General features: G+C 39.2%; 1 protein-coding gene and 1 long non-coding RNA gene across 9 annotated transcripts in view; one reads left to right on the forward strand and one right to left on the reverse strand.

Moving 5' to 3' along the window:
- dlgap4a (discs, large (Drosophila) homolog-associated protein 4a) overlaps nt 1-23421 on the forward strand; it is an 82013-nt gene that overhangs the window by 28811 nt on the left and 29781 nt on the right. The gene's annotated exons all lie outside the window — the stretch shown is intronic.
- LOC122882859 lies at nt 3792-13456 on the reverse strand. Its single transcript, XR_006379476.1, has 3 exons — nt 12534-13456; nt 9937-10011; nt 3792-4218 (listed from the first exon to the last, which is right to left on the reverse strand). It is a non-coding gene; the product is annotated as an uncharacterized LOC122882859 (long non-coding RNA).

The raw sequence follows: 23421 nt of genomic DNA on the forward strand, positions 1-23421 counted from the left end.
ATGTTTGGACTAATATATACAGTCTGTACGAGCACCTGTATGTACATGTCAGTATGAGAAAGTGTGCGTTTATGTGTTCTAAGAAAGTATACCCTGGCCTTTGTACATAATGAACTTTGATATACTGCCAAGGAGACCTGTCAGTGCAGTTTCATCTTGAGAGTCAGTGTCCTACATCCATATGAAATCCAAGTTGGATGCATGTTTTGGTTTCTTTGATCCACACATCCTAGACATTGTTAGAATTGGAAGAGAAGGCAGTTGCATGCTAGGATAATTATCTTCCTAAGTGAATCCAAAATGAGGACCAGGGTTGCCAAATGTACACCATGTGCTCTTTAAAACCTCCCATTTTGTCTTAAGCGGAGTGCACTGTGTGATGTGTTATTTTGAGTTCTTCTCTGACAGCCACAAGGGACAATTGTGGCGTCAATGTTCCTCTCCAGTGGATTATCATCTTGCTTTTACGGACTGTTTCATCTGAGACTGCAGTAGTTTAACCTTTCACCGAAGTATTGTATAAAATTGAGGTTGCCATTCTAGGATATGCATTGTGTTACTCCTTTCTCAGGCACTGAATGGCACATTCAATCCTTGCCCTTTATTAAGACTTCCTGGGCTTTTTTAAAACAGCAAAACTAGAAGACGAAGGGATGCATTAACAGAGAGGTTGACAGAAGACAGCTGATTTAGCACTCCCATAAATCTGGGGGACTCATAAGCAACAAACTGAAAAAAATTAATGGTCAAAATAGATGCAGCAGACCTCAAAATATCCTGACTTTTAGTCCCTAATATGGGTAAGGCTCCAAACACTCTGGATCCTGTATCTCCCATAATGCAACTCAATAAAATAATGAAAGAAATGCTGAATGAGAGATTACATTGAGTTACAGAAGCTGGTGAAACAGAGGCTAGCCCAGATGTAACGTCATGAGTTCAGCTCTCTTTAAATTTATGGTCCAAGCCTAAACTGCTATAACCCTGATGACATCACTATGACACCATCAGGGGTTACTTTCTCAGCTCTAACAAAGCATCTCCAGAGACAAGCATTTAAAAAAAGAACGTAAGCGTCATAATAATATCTCTTTTTGGGATTCACAAGTAGTTAACACACGCATGGTTATCTCCTTTTCCATTTTATATTTCAAATAAAATAAGAAATTAATTTTAAGATTGTACATAATATCTACCGTGTATATATTCTATGCTTGGCCCCCACCAAGTAAGCCTTGGTCAGATATACAGGAATGTACTTTCAATAAAACTGGACATTCTGCTGCAATCGTCGGGAAAGACATAACTAAATGTGAATGCAGTACTAACTCTAAAGTGTTTTATTGTAAATCTCAATGGGTCTTAATGGGTAAATTGCACAGAGCAAAGTTTTCAAAATTTTCTTTGTGATAGAATTTAATTTGTTCATAGATTCCTTAAGACTAACCACAAACAAGTGTGTACACTGTATTATAAATTGTAACTTTTGTTTATTTTCATTTACTTATTGTTTATTTGATTAATAAGTTTAGTATTATTGTTGAACATTAGTTTAAATTTATTTCTATTATTATTTCAGTATCACTTACTTATTATTACAGAGCCACAGAAGACACAGGCTGAGCACTCCCTGTGATTGTAAATTGACTTTGACGTGAAAAATAGGTAGGAGTGCCACTTTAATTCTTTTCTTTGTCACATGGGCTGTATTTTCCTCTTCTATTTACAATGATTTTAAAGATTTGTGACGTTGTTGCCATCTAATCATGCAGCTCAAGTTATATAGCATTATGCAATACCCTTTTAATCTTTAAAATGCCAGCCATTTTTTAGCCGATCACTTTGGCGAAAAAATGGCCTGAATGTAGCAATAAAAATGAGCACCGTTACAATAGGTATTTTTCTATGAACTGAGACTAACATCTACAGTAGTACAGCACTGGCTCAGCAGTAGAAGGCCATTCGTCACTGTGTTTTTTTCGGTATTTGCTAACGCTCCACTGAACCTTCAGACTGACTATTGGCCCATGTTCTCATAAATGTACTATACATGTCTGTGTTGTTAGTCTTTTTCACTGCAGAAAGAGCAGGGGAAAGATCAGTCTGGCCACTCATGTGTATTCAGGCAGAAGGAACAACAGCCGGGTGCATTCTGTAGCGACTACAGCGACTTCTATCTTCCTCTCCCCATTTAGAAAGACCTTGCAGAATTAACCTGCCTGCTCCACAGTTGAGCAAATCTTCTGTTCTCACATTCCCGTGAGAGGCCCTACGCAAACAGTATACACACACATTTACGGCACTTACACAGCATTAGTACAACACAAGTATGCATGCACACAGCACACACATGCTGCATAAGTCCCCATCATGAATATAGATAGTAATGAGCTTTTCCTCTGTATCTGGGTTCATGCTGCTGAGAAGGGATTGTCCCTTACGGCAGCGGTGGCACTGTCACCAAATGAAGATATGCAGTTCATCTAAAATTGAATATCACCCTGGCTGGGATCCATAATACATTATCTAAGTGAAGACGTGACTCTCATGAAGTAGATGAGATTTAAAGGCTCAGTGGGAGGGGTTGATAGAACAACGGCCCACACCAGGTGCCCTCATTCAGACGGCAGCTGACATCACTCCCTCTGTCTCTCCCATATCCCTTCGAGAGGTGAAGTTCAAGGCTTGTTATTCCAGGAGGTTATCTCTGTCTTCTAAAGTGCTGCCACAGTCCCTGCCATTCAGTACTTATGCTAATGAGCATGAGGAAGCACTTTAAAGCTTTTAATTTGTGCTGTTTGACACGTGCCATAGGTGATACGTCTAATATGTAAGCAGCACAGTAGTAAGCAAATGAAACATGCAGTGTCTTAGTTGGCTTTTATTTGCATTCATCAAGGCAATTAATTAAATCAGTTTGGCTTTTCATGTTTTTCATAGTACAATAATGCTAGTATGTATCCTAAATACAAGACAATGTAGATGTATGCTGCCACATTATGTAACAAGACTCTACAGCCATGCCAGCAGCTCTGTGAGGCTGCACTTAGACACAGTGGTGCTTTGAGCTAAATAATAACATCAGCATGCTAACATGCTCACAGTGACAATGCTAACATGCTGATTTTTAGCAGGTATAATGTTACCATGTTCACCATCTTAGTTTAGTATGATAGCACGCTAAGATTTGCTAATTAGTGCTAAATACAAGGTTCAGCTGATGCTGATGGGAATTAGTTCTGCAGCTATTTGATCATAAACTAAAGTATTGGACAAATTGAAATTATGACCTGATGATGGTGCTAGAGGAAACGTCAGGGGATCACCAAAGTGATTACAATTCATCCTGAGGGGAACATGAATGTTTGTACCAAATTTCAGGGCAATCCATCCAATAGCCTTTGAGATATTTCAGTCTGGATCAAAGTGGTGGACACACTAATAAAAAGTGTTTCTGTTACAGAAGATTGTAGAAATGTGTTGATAGCTTTTAACTTTACAAGATTTGAAATGTAACTTTTTCGAACATTGCCATGGTCTGGCTTTTGAATACTCTTTAAGTTTAGTATCTTAAAGTCCTAACAGCCACACCATAGAAAATGACCAAAAAACACATAATACATTACAGAATAGATAACAATAGATAATAGAAATACATTTCTCTTTAAACCAGAACAAGAGGATTTGTACATTTACTGCTACTGCTACTGAAGTATCTCATTAATTTTGTAGTGGTGCTGATGGCACTTGCAGAACTGACTTAATCCATCTCTCTAAATACTTTTATAGGACTATAGTTCATTAACTATAATCTAACACGTTAGCAAGTTAAATGGAGTAATCTACCCGACTTTAACTGTAACTCAGGTTTTCTCTTGCCCTGTAGTAGCAGCTGAATCCAGTTTACCATTATGAATAATTCAAACGATACACAAGGCCAATTTTAATTTAGATATTCAGAGCAGCTATGTTTACTGCGTCATCCCTTTCACAGTCAGCACTTTATTTCCCATTTTGTGTGTTGTGCTCTCAGTGAGGGGAGGGGGAGAGAAAGACAATGAGATGAAAGAGGACAAGAACATGAGGAAGCATTTATGCAGCAGCAAAGATAAGAGTGTGTCTGTGTGTGAGGGTGAATGTGTGCGCGCTGCAGCTCTCAGGTAGATTGTTGTTGTGGGATGTGTTGCCTGAACATCTGCTCTCTGATGTCACCGTGACCTAATGAAACAAACAGGGAAACAGCCAGGGTGTTAGCATTCACACTGCTCATGCAATCCACAGCATCACTGTAGCATGCTTTCACTGTTGGACCCTATAATTGATAGTTCAGCCCCCATATAGAATAGTAATCATACCTGCTGTTCTGTTGGAGCCATCTAACTCCAGGGGGTTAAAGGCGATGTTTAGTCTGTACAACTCACCCTACAAATTACCATGATGATGGCATTTACTACACTGTACAATAAAATAAATACACATTATTGTTGGCCTACAACATAATATATTGACATAGGTTTTAGGGCTAAGTTATATGTGATTATTTGTCCGTTTTTCTCACACATGCAGAGGGTAATAACACTGTTTGACTTAATGAGGTCTGTTGTAAGAGATCGTAGCAGGCAAAGTTGGATACAGAAGGACTTCTGCTTCTGTGAGCATTCACCTCTCACTGCAGGACATGTCAGTCTGCACTCGCAGCTTTAATTATCCAGAAAGATGACGTTGCTGCCCATCAGGCTCGAGAATGAGACAGGTAGACGCCGGTGATCCACAAAACACGGCAACACTAACCCACCACTCACCCCTGAACATGGATCCTGTGTCAAAAATGATCGGCCAGTGAAGGTTGATGGGACAAGAGGACACTGCGGTCCTTTTGTATTGCCTTGTATCCTCAGTGAAGTATGTACATTTAAAAGTAAAAACTGTCGAGTTTCATTTTCAGCAGGCCTAAAGAAAGCTGAGATGACTCATGTGGAGACTGTTTGCACTTAGAGTGAAACCATAATGGTCTGAGGCCACGCACCGTGATGGACTATCCCTATTCTGAATCAGCCCTTTTATCAGGGAATATTTTGGACTGTCATTATTTTGGGGAACATAAAGAAAAAGCCTGTCCTGTTAATAATTGATAAGTAACCAGAGATGGCTCCCAGTCAGTAGTTTGTTTAAAACATAACACAAAAAAGTTAACTTGTCTAAACAGCCCAGTGTAGTGCACATCTGTCATCTTTTGTGCAGAAAAGAGTGGTCAGGACAGTTTATGCAACGGAAAAGACTGAATTATCACATCCTGTATGGGAGCTTGACAGATTCTCATTTTCTTTTCTCTTTGTGCGGGATCATACATTACCAAATAAAAAAAAACTGTGTCCTCTGCCTGCCAGAGCTCTCATCATGACAAATGGTCTTGGCAAAGCCTTTGGCCCCATAATTAACACCAGTCCAATGAGGAGCCATCTCTACCCACGACCTGACAGGCCTCTGCCCACACTGGCCTCACATATCAGGGCCAGTGTGTCAGAGCAGATCTCCATTCACACCCATTTCTGTCCTTACAAGTTTCATCTCTCTGGCCTGCCTGCGTAAGCTCCCCTAGGTGTTGCCAGACGTACGGTTTCCACCAAGTTTCATGAACTGTTAGATCATCAGTATATTCCCCAGAATATGTTTGTACGACATAAAGGATATAGGATATAACATGTATTTATAGGTAGTATAATCATTTTCCCAACCAAAAAAGAAAGGTAAATTTCACCTAGCAATTCGTTCCAGACAGAAAACCATGTTGTTGTTAAATCAGCCATATCCTCCACTGCACTGCCTCTTGTGACCAAGTGCCTTTTTAGTATGGAGGTGGGAATGGACAAAAGGGACTTGGGAACTGAGGGCTCAGCAAGATTTGTCACATTTTGACACTCGCTTTGCTCCAGTAACCTGTGTCACACTAGGTCAACGTAATCCACCCCATTTCTGCAGAGAGATATTTCCCGGAGTAGATGGGATGATAGAGGTTGATGTGCAGCTGGTGTCTTTATGTGCAAACCAAAGCTACACAACTAGCAAGATTTGGCACTCGGGTGAAGTCACACCTTGTGTACAAGGCCCTTAAGTGTTAGGAAAAGTCAAAATAGGTGGGTTTGACTCATGCATTCAGTGCTATCAAGTTTCTTTTGTCTTTTCCCCTCTCTGTTATTACCTCTCACAACAACTCATCTCTCTCATCAGCATCCATTGCTGCCCATTAACATACCAAATGGTATACGTTAAAAATAATTATCTCAAAATAAGAAGCAGAGTGACTTTACCCTTCACCAACTCTCAAGTCCACACCTGGACCGCACACACAGCGAGCTGCAAAGCTGGAAAAGTAACTTTGAGAAGCCGTCTCAACTGCATACACTGTGGCATTATCACCTCCCCTTGGGATGCTCTGATTAACTATTCCTAACCACAGAGATTTATGTGCTGCTTCTTTTACATAATTCCTTATCTCTGTTGCTATGAATAATTCATGTGAAACTGGAGAAGTGAGAAGAGACTGCTAGAGAAGGCTGCGAGATGAGCGAGGACATCTTGCCTTGTCTTTGTTGTAAGTTTGTGACCTGAAGTAAATACTGGGTTTATAATTAGACCACTTTTCAACTGAAAAAAAGTCTCGTTCAGTCTTATTAAATCATGGCAACTTCAGCGTATGTGTTAAATAATTTATATCATTGATTAGTAACTAACTTGTATGCAGTGTAGTATACAGATTACTTTAATTGATTTGTGTAATTGTGCTAAAAAATTCTGGGTAATAATGGCAGCAAATGGGCATCATGTAAAGCATGTTTTTGTCATGTTCCTGCTGTCAGTGACTCAGGTCACACTCACGTGACCTCTTTTACCTCCCTTTCCCTTTAACCTCCCTCTCAAAATATGACATTATACATGTCATGCATCAGATTTGGAAAACCTCTTCAAGGATCCCTTAAATATGAGTTACTTTCCAATTTCTGTGTTACAGTTCTCAGAATTTTTACTTCATATTCTTTGATGTGTGGGTCTATCACCCTGCGAAAGACTGCGACAGCAGTTCTGTTTAGAATATTTGACTGTAGAAACATCAGATAATGAAGTAGACACAGCTCAAAGTCATTGTAGTAAACAGACAACAAATGTTATTTTCAATTATCAATTCCAACTGAAATGTGTACATTGTAACATTGTTTTAAAACTCATATACAGTTAAAAAAAAACAATAACAGTCAAACCCACAGTCAGTGTGGTCTATGGGATAACATTGTAATAAAAAGCTTGCATAGCCATTAGTGACCAGCAGCTAGTTTGGCTCCCCCTCGTCGGGCATGTGACCCTAGCCTTTGCAGGTCATAGAAGCCCGTCGAGAGTCTTCGGAGGTCAATGACCTCCTTGATCTTTCTCTGCTCATCCACTGCCTCCTGGTCGATGACCTTTGACCTTCTCAGTCTAAGGGACTGCTTAGACCGCTTTTGGTCTGGTGTTAACAGACAACTGATGTTGTTTGTTTCACCAATGTAGTGTTAACTACAGTTGTTGCATGTGATGTTATACACTTCCTCTCTGGCTCGGTCCTGTCTTTAAGGTGTAGTCGCAGATATCTGAGGTGCAATTGAAAGCACTGGAGAAAGCTAGTAAAACTAGTAAGTGGACCTTGAGTTAAGAATGTTTTTGTCAAACAGCTGTTTCCATGGTAAAGAATGAACTTTCTAGGATGTGACTCAGAAAATAACTGACGGGAATAACATCCAGTGACAGAGTTGCTTTTGTCTTCTGGGTAAACTTGTAACTGTCACATCAACTTGCTTCATGTTACAGACACAAGAGGTGGTCTTGTGTCTACTGAGCTATTCAGATTCAAATATGCTTACTTACTTTGTGTAATGTTTTTTCTTCTTTGAAATCAATTCAAAGTCCTGGCTGTCAGAAAAATAGCCACATGATTTTGGGTTGGAGTTAAGCCTTCTTTTGCCTTTATGCATTTTCAATCTCAACCTCTAAATCTTTCACACAAACTCCTTTTCTCTGTCTGCCTGCTTTATTTTCCTTTTTCCATTTCTCTCCTGCCTTGAAAGTCACTGATTCAGCCATCTACCAGAGAAAATGTCTCAGCAAAAAAGACAAGAAGGGCTGGTAGAGACCTTGAGTGCCTATTCATACATATACAAAGACAGAAGGTTTGCTCAGTTCTCCTGGGTTTAATGTGTTTGTGTTTAATCCCCACAATTTATGCAGACCATGAATAGCTTTCAAAGTAAACTGTTTATTGTGCCTGTTGTTTGCAATTTGGTTTTGCGTTATAAAAGATGTAAAATACTTGCCTAATGTTCATCTTTTTACACACGTCAGAAAAACTGTTTAAAAGGACGTGTTTGTTAAGGTTTAACAATTTGGAATGGGACCAACTTGATGGTACATTTGCCACACTTGACGTTTATATATCTCTTTGTCATAGCTAAACAGGTTTAAAGCTGTATAAATCTTTGTATTTTGAAATCCACCTATCTTATAAGTTTGATAATGGAGAGAAAAGAGCCTCTCATTCTCATCATTGAGAATCAATGGATTCATTCAATATTTGCTCAGATATAAGGTGTAATATATGAATCTGAAACTGGAAGTCATAAAATTAAAACTAAGTTAAGAGTGAAAAAGTCTCTAACAGCAGAGAGTGCAGGAGGTGCATATAGCATGCATAAGATGATGTGCAATCAGCAGTTGTTTTATAAAATCCTGTATGAGGACTGAAATATTTCTTAACTGTTGAACTTTACCTCAAACATAAACCTTGTTAATTGATTTTTATCAACAATAATTAAGTAACAGCTCATCAAGAGCTTCTGCTTCATAAGTAACTTTAGACCTTTATATAAGAATCAAATAAGCTTAGTTGAATTGGTTTGAGTTTTTTTTATATCTATCATGGATTTAGTTTAGGAGTGAAAAACTTTCTTAAAAGTTTCTTAGTAGCTTATTTGTTTAGCTTTTTGTTTTTGCTTGGATGCATAATAATTTGTAATATCGCTAATGAAACTTTGATAGCATCTGATTAGAGTCTCACATCCTGTACTGAATTCCAATGACTGAAAATTATCTCATATCAAACAGATCAGAACTGTTCACAAAAAAGCGTTTTTTCTGCAAAAACGAAAGTTTCTGATGGGCATTTATAACAGAACAAGACTGTTTTCTACTAGAATAGAATTAATATTCTTAGTGTTTGAATGCATCCAAATGTCCACAAAAATGTTTTATACTAAAGCCACATTGGACTAAGATACTCTGCTAAGTGTTGTTAGATTTGTACATTATTGGGTCCAGTGTAGTTTTCATGTAATGGTTTTCATGTCCAAATTAAATTAAACATTTTGGGAAATATGCTTATTCGCTTTCTTGCTGAGACATGTTGGTAGGCGGATTTTGTTACCTTTGGACAGAGCCAAATGCTAGCTGTTTACAGTCTTTATGCTAAGCTTCATATTTAGCATACAGCCATGTGAGTGGTATCAGTCTTCACATGTGACTCTCGGCAAGAAAGCAAATTAACGTATCTACCAAGATGTCTAACTTTTCCTTGAGGTATTTGCAACACAAAAAAGACAATATCTTTGCTGTGTACAGCTTTTACTAGTTTCTATGATCAGTAGAAAATACTTTCCTGTGTGCTATCATGTGTAACCGGGACACTCTTTCTGAAAAGACATGTTGATTTTTCACTTGAAAAAAAAAAGTTTTTGTTGTTGTCTGTTTGTTGGTTTGTTTGACCACTGCATGAATTAATAATTTATTTAGTGATGTCTTGAAGAGACTTTACAAAGTTTTAAGAGTGAAATATGAGTTGTGGTTTTGTGGTTAAATCTGTGAATGATAAATCACAGTTTATACAGTATATAATAATAGATATTAGATACTTACAAACAGGAAACTGTCATGTAGATACAGCTGCATGAGACTTGAGCTCTCCATGTGAGTCCGGCTGAAGTGTCTCTGCTGTAGGAGGATCCATTATTTAATTTTAAAAAGTCAATAAACAAATTAGTGAATCTATTTGAATAGATAATGGACTGTTAAGAGGACATAATATACTTCCTTTAGTCACGTCGTGGACAAACTTCTCTAACTGCTGACTGTGCTCATTCTGCTTTTTTTCCACTTTTGTTGAGAGCTGACTGACCTCAGTTGGTCTAGTGTATATAAAAAGTAATGACACATGGGCAGGCCTTAATTCAGATTAAATTCATCCCATGGAGATTAAAGGGAAGGCCACCATCTCCGGATCTCAGTGTCATCCTGAGAGTGATGAAGAGACAAAACGGTGTGACCTTTGACCCATCAACCCAAAGTCACAAATGAGATACAGCTGGAAAGGATGTGACAAGTGATTTAGCTGCGTATAAACTGAGATTTAGGCTCTACAAAGGGTTAAATATGCGTACTTATTTAATTTTAAACTCCAAAGTTGCCTGCTGCCACGCTGGCAGACGGTTATCCTTGAGCTGATTGGCAGAGAGGTCGGCCTTAATGGAGATGTCCAGGGTCCTGACCTTTGGTGCTGGTGAGGAGTGGACCATCTCTGAGCTCTCCTTAAAGTCTTTATAAGCTGAGTGGCACACAGCACACAGCTATTTGAATGCTTTAATATCAGTGTAGTTGGATTTAGGTCAAATACTTTATTCCACATACATGTTGTTATCCCGAATATTCATTAAGCTTAAAACAAGGCACACAACTCTTCTCCAGATCACTATGCTTTTTGTTTTTGACTATCATCACACTTCATCAGTGTGATGTCTGAGGCTGTTTGTGGTTTCCTTATATACGGTCCATTGATTAATCATGTGACTGACAGATCACTATGAATGCCATGATGCCTTAAAGTGGAACTCAACACATCAAAGTCTGTTTACAGGTCTTGGGGAGTACTACTGCATATGTGAAAAAAAGTTGTATGAAGTCTTTTGTGGCTCCAGAGGGAGCCGTGTGAAGTCTGATAAATGTCCTCAAGTGATGTCACTTGAGTCAATGTCAGTTGGGGCTGAAGAGAAAATGAAAAAAATCTGGGAATTTGGAGTTAGGAAGAAGTTAGCTTACCAGACCTCTGTAGCTGCACCTCATCTTTGCTCGAGGCTAGCGGCTCAAGGCTACATTAGCCGCTACCAGCATAACATACCTGAATGTCCGACTGAGCTGTCTGTGATTGAGTTGCATTGTGGGTAATATAGACGCCAGGTTTTGACAATGAAGAAGAATGTGTGGAATAAAAAAGACAACTTATCTGGTTTTGCTGCATTGATTTAGATTTTTTTTTAACTGTCCATTGTAAGTCTGACTATGTTATAGAAGAGCAATGCTAAATAGGTGCAGTACTGTCTTAAAAATACTGTTTACAAAAGCTGTACAGAATTTGTTTTGAAAAATGGATTTTCAACCTTTTACCCACTGAGTTAAGATGAAAGTTTGTATTTGACAGAGAAAAATCTGAAAAGATGGTTGTAATATTATATGTTTTGTATATGTGGCCATTAATATTTTTCTTGTAAAGTTTTGAAACCACTAAGACTAATGGTATTTTGAAAATAGAATTTTTTAGCCAAGCTAACCTCATGGTTCTGGAGATGGCAGTCTGTTGGTTGGTCATCGGTCCACCACTTTGGTTCAGACTAAATATCTCAACCACTGGATGGATTGCCATGAAATTTTGTACAAACATTCATGGTCCTCAGAGGGTGAATCCTAAAGACTTTTGTGATCCTTAGACTTTTTAACTAGCAACCACCAGGTCAATGTTTTCACTGATCTTGTGAAATGTTTCAACATTTACTGGATTGATTGCCACAAGGTTTTGTAGACATTCATGGTTCACTGATGAAATCACCAAATGGTGATGCACCTGACTTTTCCTCTAGCACCACCATGAGGTTCACATTTGTGGTTTTTAGTGAAATGACTCAGCAACTATTGGACGGATTGCCATGAAATTTGGTACACACATTCATGTTTCACTCTGGATGAATTGTGAAACATCAGGTAAAAATTTAAATATGTCCAATACTTTGATTTATGACCAAATACCTGCCAAACTAATGACATTCCCATCAGCCTCAGCTGTACTTTGGTGAATAAAGTATGGTGTTTTGGAGAAGAGTTGTGCTATGTGTTTTAAGTCTGATGGACTTGCATTTAAGCTCACGCTGTTCTGCACCTCGCTGTGTGTGCACTCTGAAAGTTAGGAATTGTTATCCCAAATATGTCCTGTTCCTCTGGTCTGCTGTTCAGTCTAAATTTGCATCCCTGCTCTAGGCCATGATGCTCTCGTGCTTTACACCGGCTGTGTATTTGAATTTCCAAACAGGCGACAAAGACGGGTAGTCCTGGCAGAGCAGCGCCACAGATCTTGTGAGAACGGCCTCTGTGTTGCTGCCTCCTTGGAGCATTGTTCCTATTAATCAGAAAGCCATTTGTGATGCTGCATTAAACCCTCGGATGTCTAAAATGTGACAAATGATGATTACCTGGGGGAAATCGATGATGATCACCACACTATTAATGGTCCCTTTGCAGGAGCAGCATCCATCGACGTACAATTCTGGCAAGATTCACCAGCAGAGAAGGAGCTCTAATTTAGAACTAGCTTTGTGTCAGGTGATTCACTTAATCACAGAGGTTTGAGAAAGGGCTCCGGTAAAAGAAAAAAAACCCACTTGCATCTGCCACCTCATGCCTCTTTTGACATCAAACAGACTAAATAAAAAGAAAACAAAACCTGCATTGTCTTCTCTAGCCAGTGTGAATACAAGCGCTCTGTTCTGTGAGAGCAGCTGGTGAGTCAGACTGTGTAGTATTGAATTGCAGATACAGACAGAGAGAAAGGGGAAGGGGTATAAAATACTTGATAGTGTATGGATGCTGTATTATAGTAAGATTCTTCGAAAACATACACACTCATCACTTATTGCCCTTGGCCTCTCTCAGATCAACAAGGGGCAATGAGCTCAGTGGCATTGACTGCCACGTCTGTGCAGCCATGTCACTTCTCTCCAGGGGAAAAAATCCATATGTCAATTTATGGTCTGCTTCTTGCATGTTCCCACACATGGACACACTTTGAGTTGGTTAGATAAGAGCTTTAATGTTTTGTGAGTGTGTGTGTATATGTGTGTGTGTGTGTGTGTGTGTGTAAGATCAGGTGTGTAGAGTGCACAAGGGTCAGAGGCTGGCCTCTACTTATGCATGAGGCAGCAGTTTTCCAGCTGATCACTGATTTGATTTGCCATGAGAGATCGTCTGAGTGCAAAAGTCATGCTGGATAAGACCCTTACAGTGAAAACATCTGTGTGTATATTTGCACCTTTATCACTGAGCATTTTTTCAAAGACTTTTTCAAAATATTTAGTTTGTTTGCTCAAGACTATTTCTTTCTTTTCTATTTGTTTAATTTGATGGATTGATTGTGCATATCAGCCTTCCTGACCTTCGGGACTTCTTCTGTTCAATCTAGATAGTAGGATGGCTATTTGCAATGTAATCCCTGCTTTCTTTGTAAATATTGAAACAAGCACTGAAATGATTAGTCAATTAAAAAATTAAAAAATAAAATATGTATTTTTGATTTTAGGGTGAACTGTCATTTTTGGCAGGAATGTGTATCACATCCCACATGTACATGCATGAGACAAACAAAACACTGCTCCATAGTACTACTACTGGTCAAAAACCTAACAGGGTACCTATAATTTTAAAAGAAAATTGACAGATAAATCAATAATGAAGTGTGATGGTTAAATTGCAATCTAAATAGCTTCTAGCATCTGTGTGTGGAGGAGAGAGTCTCATTGTCCTTCCGCAAAGCAATCACAGGGCAAGAAGAAGTTGTGTGTGTGTGTGTATGGAAGGAAGAGAACAGACAGAAAGAGCAGAGTGTGTGTGAATTTACAGTGTGTGTTTGTGTGCATGACAAAGGGAGAGAGCCGTAGACAGAAAGGGAGGTGGAGATAAAGAGAGAAATAGCTATAAGAGAGAGGGAGGAGATGAGGGGATGGTAAGAAAGAAGGAAGAGAGGTGGCAGGCAATAAAGCGCCCCATCAATCTGGTAAATGAGTGTCCTTCCAGCAGAGGGTACTCTGAGAAATGCAACCTGCTCCGTGTTCATCAGTCACAGGTTTAGCACTCATCCGCGCTATCTCACCCTCTGCTCCAACACTTCCTTATCGAAGAAAGTAGCAATTGAACAAATACTTGGTCTTCGGGTCACTCTGCCAATTAGGCTACATTTACTTACAGTATGAATTTGTCCATGTGCTACCTTGAAGGATCATACCAGTTAGTGAGGTTTTTGCTTAAATTATCACCCCATGCAATTGACACTTTTAGTCCATTTGTGTGTCTTTATTATAATACTAAGGCGTTCATACGTTGTGGCTTCTATCAACCACAGTCTGGCCAAATACATCAACAATCCTATAAAGTCTGTTTATATCTGCATTGTTTCTGCAAGGGCAATTTCTTTTGTTGCCAGTGTTAGAAAGCATGGCGGCTGACATTGTTTTTGTGAAAGTATTGCATGTATAAACTGTGACTTCAATGAAATATACAAGAATATCTGTCTTTTTTGTACAGTGTCTCATGTAACACTGATCCTGTGGTAAAGGTCTTATTTGGGTCAAACCGCTGCTAATAAAGCTGCACTAATCAATATTTTGATTAACAGTTGACTGAATTACTCTGTGTAATGTGAAATGCAGGTCTAGGTTTAGGCCTATAAATATATCAAATAACAGAATATTCCTGTCCTCCTATGTCCTGCCCACAGATATAGAAATTTCAAAAGTTAGAATTAGGACATTACTTAAACCTGAAGTAAGTTTTTGCCACTGGGGGGTAGCTGAAACAAGATGTGAACACACTGACACACTGAAAATTGATATGGTGAACTTGTTAGCAAACAGCTGCTTATTTACACATACAGGGAGCAACATCACATTCATTTGGAGTTGTGTTTCTGGCCACCTGATGAATGTAAATCCAATATTCACTCTACTTTTAGCTCTGTGTTTGGTCTCCACCAAATCCTGAGGGAAATATCTGGCTCTTTATCTGCTAAATGTTCCATTATGTTCACCAGGTAGTCACAAACTGTGTCTGTCTGCAATTTGGGGCTGAGCAGGTAGTGTGAAGTGGGTTTTTAGAGAGTTTTTTGCTAAAACCACTGCCTGTTGTGGCAGAAAACGAGGAAAAAAATTAGAGCAGTGAGAGTGAACCAAAACAGTAAAGTTTAGGGCCAGAAACCCAAAACTTCTGAAAACACTTTTGAAAGTTGTTAAAAAGTTCTGTAGAGCTGAGAGGAACTGCAAAGTTGGGTGATGATTGTCTGTGGGTTTATCAGTACGAGCGACCCCTTTCACATACATGTGATCCATTGTTAATATAAATATATTGATTATAGCTGCTTAAAGAAACGATGATGGCAGTAGAAGAGGAGCAGTGAGTAGTATTCCCCTTCATGATTTTGCTGGAAAACAACATGTAATACAGGGATCTTAACTGAACCCATTCTCATAACTTATCCAGGTAGAGTTTTGATTGTTTTGTGTGGCAACATAAATCAGCTACGAAAGGAACAGAAGGCACACAAATGTAGCCGCAGATGGGTAACTTTCATGAAAACTGGAATCTCTGAGGAGCCTTAGATGCACATTTGGAGAGTTTTTAGTGGCATTCTTTGCTAAATAAAATGTTCTGCATATTTGGAAGCTTTTGTAATATATTTTTGTTCAGAGTGAAGTAGAATGCTGTTGTCAAGGCCGAGCTTTGTTGGTGGAATTGCTTTGTGATGATATGATGCTTGGAGCGTAAAGCGAGCCAAGTGTATGACATTGTTGTCACGAGTATTGTGATTCGACCACCCAATCCCAAGGCTGTTAGTGGTGGTGACAATGTGAGAATCAGTAATACACTTCTGAGATGAATGTTAAGACTCTATCTATTCTGTGCTCACACAATGATGTGAATGTTTGATATCAGTGTCAGTCATAGAGCCATAGAGAAAGAAATCATACACAGATTAGTGTTAATGAATGGGTGATGTTGCTTTTCATATCTGCGTGTCAAAGAAACACACACACAGGAGGTTACTGCTATGTGGTATTGTTTATTGTGTAACAGTCTCGACAGTTTTAACTGCTGTGTGTTCTTTTACCACTGATGTAAAAATGTTTCAAGAATCAAATTTTCTGTCTCCTGGAGAAATATTACTTTAAAAATGTCCCAGTGAATAGTAAGAGATTTGTTTACTGAATCATTTTTCACAAACATGATATGGTGTTCTTTCTGTCCAGAATAAGCTGGACTGTTCCCAAACAAGGAAATAAAGAATAAAGAAAACAGCAGAAAGGAATAATTGTTCTTAATATGTAACTTTTATTAGTATCACATCTTTGAATAATTAAACAAATATCAGTTAAACATGGGAAAATTATCTTAACAGTAAGCACCTAGATGGAAAAATATAACAATTAAAAACAAAATTAAACCATCAACAAGAGCTCACTGCTTTGATTAAACCAACACTATACGGTATAAACACAATTTATCAAGGCCTTCTATAGCTCATAATATTACACAAAGTTTTATTGTTATCCAGATATCTGACAAAATGCAAAACACTAAACAAACACTCTAATCATCAGGATACCACTGTACATACTTTATCTTCTGCTAGTAGTGAACCTCCACCACTAGCAGCTTTAACTGTAGAGAAATGTGAAACTGCCACTGAAAAATGGCAGGAGCAACAGCGGCAACATACCAACCTTACACTGACCTATAAAGGTTACACTGATGGGCGTTCAGACATGTTCAGCGAGGATCAAACGAAACGTCTTCAGTCACTTAGTGACGTCAGCTCATGCAAATGTCTGGGCTCGTTCAAAATGTTTCACTGATAACAGTAATTTACTCAATGCTGTGATTGCTTTTAATAATTGCTGTGATCCTGTGGCCCACACACCTGTCCACAGCACACAGCTCTGTATCTGTGCCCAGCAGCAGGCTCAGGGAGACAAGAGTACCCAGGAGACGAGATCAGCTCAACGCTCTGTCCTACAGCATTAAACAGTCCCACAGGGATGTACTCACTTCCCTTCTGCTTTTCTTTTAATAGCTGCCATACTGGACCATCTGGCTTTAGATGAAGCAAGAAAAAACCTGTCCTCTGCTGTGGTCCTTTTAGCCTCTGTCATATCTTAAAGTCTAAGTCGAATTAAATAACATTTTTTTGTCTGCTACAACATCTGCTGTCACTGTAAATCACCTTCCCTGTTTGTCCTTTGAGGAAAAAACAAAGCGATATATTTATATTTTTTTGTTTAAAGATGGCACCCCCTATTTTTGCATTAATTTGTCGGAGTACTGTTAGTTGTCCGTCTACATAGATAGCGAACTTGTTTCCTTACAGCCAATCAAATCTTTGCATACGGCAGTTACGTCAGCGGCAGACGGTCACACTTAGCCAAACAACAGCCTGCTACACGACACAAGAGGCACAGACTTTGAACAACAGCCACATTAGCTTTCCTGCTAAAGTCTTCTTATCTAACATATAAACATGAACACACGTCTTGTCCTGCACCTTAGCTTGTCGAATGAGCGACCAAACAAACATTTACCAGTGAAAAGTCCACTTAGCTAATTTACTGCTCAGCTGCAGCACATTAAACAGCTTATAAACTTACCTGCAAATGTCATTACAGTCTGTCTGTTTGGATGCTGATGTGGTCCTTACTCTTCGGTTCCACTGCTAACAACACACTGTCTGCCCATAGCTTGTTAACTACAGCACAAGATAGTTTACTTTTTCTGTCACTCTCCTGCTGGCGCTCAGCCTGCCAGCTGCTGTCAGTCAAACACAGACACCGACACGCCCCTCCAGCCGGCTGAGACGAAAAGACGAAAAGAAGCATTTCTGATATTTCCCCAAAGACCTTTTTTCTTCCTTTTAATAGTATAAAAACTATTAACAATACATTTAAAAGACATGTTGACATTATTTTGCAGAAAGGGATTACTGAATGTGATTTCAGTTAGACTTTAACTTTTAGTGGATAAATATATGTATGTTACAAAAGTAACAAAAAATTAAGCCATTGATTTTGTTGCATCTATTCTCAAGGCTAATGTGATTTTAGCTAGCTCACCATGTAACTCTTGTCCTTCATGCTGGCTCTGACAGCTTCAGTGAGTGGACCCTCTGCACTGCTTCACACTGCTATCACAACCCTCTAATGTGATTTGAGTATACAAAAATTATACAAAACTAATGATTTTTAGTTTAGTGATAATGCCATTATCTTTAAAAGTATAATTCCTACACAGTCTTTACAATGGGCGAAAATACTTTCAGAACCAGCCTATATAGTAATTTATATTGTTGACTATGGATTTAAGATGTCTGACTCTTTATAAATGAAGAGTGAAATCTTAATTATTATTTTATGCCTTTATTCTATTTTCTTTTATTCTTAAAGCTTTGATTATAAAAGGCTTTTTCTTTCATAATGAAACAGCTCTTCCCTTCATCACTGGGGAAGTTAAATATGTAGATGCTCTACTGTACTATAATCCCAGTGTGTTGGCAAGCACATCATGAGCTGTGAATATATATATATATATATATATATATATATATATATAAAAACTGAGAATGAAGATGAGTCAAGCTGGTGTGTGACACAGTGTGGATTACATTTTCAGGCTCGTTCTTCTGCTGTTACCAATGCACTGTGTGTATCCACTGAAATCTATAATTTTAAAGGAAAAACATTGCGGCCCCTCGATACATTTATATGTTGGATAATATACTTGCTTCTTTCAAGTAGCAGGAAAGAAAGAAGAAATGTAAAAAAGCTGTGTACCATAAACTTAACCTCCAGCTGCTAGAAGCTTGAAATATATCATAAACCCACAGAAATATGTTCTATTTTCACTTTGCCCGCTCCATAGGCTTAGCCACTCATCTCAGTTGCAAGATGACAGCATAGTCAAGGATAAATTAGTCTGACACTGCACTAGCTAAACACTGCCCATCATGCCCCGTCTTGGCTGCTGCCGTTGATCCACATTTACTCTGCTTCACGTCCCTTGGTGTCAAGCACGCATGGGATCACAGACCAGCTGGAGAGCACTGACTGATGAGCTTTGTCAGCAGTGAGATGGCAGCAGCAGCAATGGAAGTACTCCCAGAACTCTCCCAAGATGGAGCTACAGTGCGTCATCTGTGAGACGTGCACTACCCGTATTGGCGAGGCAGAGTATTCAGTGTCTACCTCCAGTCCATCATCACTTCACAAACAGCCTGTTAACGGGTGTCTATGGGACGTACTTGACAATATCTGATAATTTGTGGAAGATGATGGCTGGAGCTTTTGCCAATAAGGTTTCCCATTGTCAGATTTGATCAGACAAATTCCAGGCTACACTTTCTGCAAGGACATTTCCCCATTCGATGATGTGCTAGCTACAGACTTCATCACAGGGTATGTGAGATGCTTGGGGACCAGGAAGCTCACCACACCTCTGGCCAATGACAAGGAGCTAGTGGAATATGTTAAACAGAGTCAGCTTGCCTTGTGACCAATGTTACCACTGCTGAATCCCCATAGCCCCAAGGGTCCTACAGTATCAACATCCTGCTCTCATAGTTAGTTACAAAAAAAAGAGAAAAAGAGGGCCTGTCTCATCCACCAGTGGCAGTGACTCTGTTCAAAAATATTTTTTGACTGTGTCTGACGTTCAGGAAATGTTCTCATTAGTTTTACAGTATTTTTGTAATTAATGTGTTTGACAAAAAGTATTTTTTTGGCCAGAAGGCACAAAACACCCTGCAGTTGTAGCCACCAAGGAGATAGCTGGAGTGCCCACATCACTCTTATACTTAGATCACTTCACTGGCTTCCGATAAAATACAGAATTGATTTCAAAATATTGTTCACTGTTTACAAATCACTTAAGGATCTAGCTCCAAATCACATCTCTGATCTGCCCACTGGTTACAAAGCCTCCAGAACTCTCAGATCATCAGACTCTGGTCTCCTAACTGACCCATGATCAGTAGTAAATAGTTATAATTATAATGGGCCCACTCTCTGGAACAAACTGCCTGATGATATAAGATGTACCACAACTGTGTCATCTTTTAAAAGCAAACTTAAGAACTACCTGTTCTCTCAGGCCTATGACTAGCTAGTGCTTCCATCTATATCTCTCTCTCTCTCTCTCTCTCTCTCTCTCTCTCTCTGACTCTTTTTGGTATATGTGGGTGGGTATGTTTATGTTGGTGAGTGGGAAGGGGATGATTTTATGAATTTGTTTTTCTTATGTATTAATAATTATATGGTTGTTTTAATATGTATTGATTCTTTTATTGTGTTCATATTTGTTGTAAGTGAAGCACATTGAGCTTACATTGTATGAAATGTGCTATATAAATAAATTTGGCTTGACTTGACTTGAAGTATCCTTGTACTTATTGAATGCAGATGATTTAGTCAAAGAACATGTGAAGGAGAGATTGATGTATACCACAATTGTGTTTGTGCTGATCTCCACTGGCACTATGCTCTTCTAGATGGACGACTGAAGAATGAATTCAGTGTCCTGATTGGTTACGCACCACTTACATTTACTCAACTCTAAATTAGCCCCAGATAGACCGTCAGATTTCCATGTTGCAGGAACCTGAGGACAGAATCTCACTTTATAGTCCAGAAAGGTTGGACATTTACATTCAGGGCACCTTCAATGTCACATACAGCAGATATGAGTTACCTTACTAAAACATGCTACGTGTGCAAATGGATAGTAAGACGTATTGGCAGAGAGAGAAGCCTCCTCTAGTGACCCCACCAACATTAAAGATGATGATGTGCAAATAGTTCATTGGTATAGCTTGATAATATTAAAGTGATGCATAAGCTGGGGGTTGGAGTACAGACCTACTCTCCTGCTGTGGGGAGGGGGTGGAGGAATCATTTGTTGGCTGGATGGTACCTCAGCCTCAGTTGGGAAATGGGGGTAATGTAGTAAAAGGTGGTGTGGTGGTCAGGGTTATGGCATGATAATAAGTTTAGAGCATGTTGACTTATTTTCCATTTTTATCTGTGTTTCAGTATTAAAAACAGGTTCCTAATGTACTTCACCTTTTTGGATTTTGCTTTTAATTTTTGTCAAAATGAAGGACTAATCAAGGGCACTGTCTACACTGTCACCATTTCAAGACCTTACACTGCTATATATTCAGTACTAATAGTTATAATGGGATCCTGTGGCTTCTTCTGATTCTATTACTTTCATTACTGGCTAAACTAGCTTTGATGTTCACTCTAATTAGACAACTTTGCAGCGCTTTTAAAAAATATATATCTGCGCATATTTAATATGACCTTGGTGTAATCCTCACAACAGCCTCTGCTCCTGTTTACGTGCAGCTCTTAATGGACAGATATGCTCCTCCTCCAGCCCTCTGCTCTGCCCTGCCCTGACCACAGCGGCTGCAGTTGAACCGCTCTGCCTAGTCATGTGCAGTACACACTGAATCCTAAATCCTGATACTGTTGGATGCTCTAATCCCTTCACATTACAGAGAGCAAAACAGCATATTAATTTCAGTTTGTTTTTAGTGCAGGGGGCCAATTTGAGCAGCTCGGGACAGCTGCTGTGCGGCTGGCCTGATCTTGCCTCCCATAGGATTTACGTGGGACTATGTCTGAGAAATCCGTTTAATATGACACCCCTGGCTGGAATATGATGTAGCTGAAGCTGTTGTGGTTTATGGTAATGCAATTGCAAACCCCCAGTGCAGCAATATGTTGCTCTTCATATTTAAAAAATGACACAGTAGGTCAATCTTTCAGGGCATTCTTTTTTTTGATAAAAAAAAAATGGTGTCATATTAATTGTCATTCGGAAACCTTCTTGTCTTCATGAAGAAAACAATGCAGAAAATGCATGAACTGAGTGGACACAAGCAATAAGGATCACTATTTTATGTGCATGTGATTAAATGATTTAAGGTCACTTTCCTGCTGCATACTGGAGAAAATCCAGTCCTACTCTGGGGGTCAGCTAGCATAGAAAGATAAATAGATGATAAAACACACACAGCTCACAATCAAACAGATTTAATCCAGCCTGCAAAGAATTAACCCCAGTAGTTTGGAAATGGGTTAGAAATGCAAGATACAGTTGTGCGGAGCATGATGCCAGACAGAAGATTACTTTAAAACTCAAACAAAGCAATTGTACTACTTCCTATGGCATAGTAATGTCTGTTTTGCCTTTTCTGTTTCCAGAGTAGACTGAAGCGTTTCCTCTCTAAGCCCAAGCCCCCGGGACTATTAAAGCTTTGACAGTATTTTAAACAAGCACGGGTAAGGGGTTTCACCCTGGCAGCTACTAACCAGTAGCATGCAATAATTCCTTGAGGCCCAGGAGATGTGCTGAATGTATGTATAGCATGTTTTAACAGTGTAGACACTGGGCTGTGCATGCTTAGCATGCATGACACAACAGCCCATGACTGCAGAGGTTAACGCGTAACACACAGCTTATTGGATGCTTTATGTCTTGTTTCGCCTGAGACCAATACAGAGTCAAAGTCATTTTGTCAGGGAGGGAAGTTCACCGCTCTCAACACCCACCCTTCAGTTTCTGCTACAGTTCTGCTTTATGAGGACAGAAATACAGAAAAAATCATGTCATTTCTTTTCAAACTTAGAATTAGCCTTTTGCTCTTAGGCCTTTTACCTTATTAATAGTCTAATCTTACTAGCGATGATGTGATGGTAGTGATTTACACATCTCTATATTCATACGTTATTGCATGGCTATCCATCCAGTAAGCCAATATTAGGATCACAACCTTTTTTTTTTATTAAACCCATAAATGTTAACCCTTCTATTCAGCACCATGACATGCATTCAATCTTGCAGTCACTGAACCGGATCTCTGTGGTCAGGCAGTGCTGAAGTGCTGGCACAAGATGTTACCAAATGAAAACATGCAGAAAGGAACCAGCAGCAGTACACTGAGGATGGTAAATGGCCCAAGGGAAATGTGCAACCTCTCTCTCTAATTACACTTCAGTGCGTGCAGTGGTGGACGAAGGAGAGCGGTGCATTGGGATTGCGTTAATGGGCAAAGCACTGATGAGAATCCTATGAACGGCAAATGCTCCTAGGTCTGAATATTTCAGCAGGCTTCACATTTTGAGACCAACATCCCCCATGTTCAACATTGTGAAAGGAAGATGCTTTCAGATTTTGGAAGGCGTGCTTGCATGCAATCAACAAAGTTCCCACACAGTTCCCTGACAAGCCAGTCACTGAATGAGATAAGCAGGTGTTTTG

The sequence above is a fragment of the Siniperca chuatsi genome, linkage group LG10, assembly GCF_020085105.1.
Source record: "Siniperca chuatsi isolate FFG_IHB_CAS linkage group LG10, ASM2008510v1, whole genome shotgun sequence".
NCBI lineage: Eukaryota > Metazoa > Chordata > Actinopteri > Centrarchiformes > Sinipercidae > Siniperca > Siniperca chuatsi.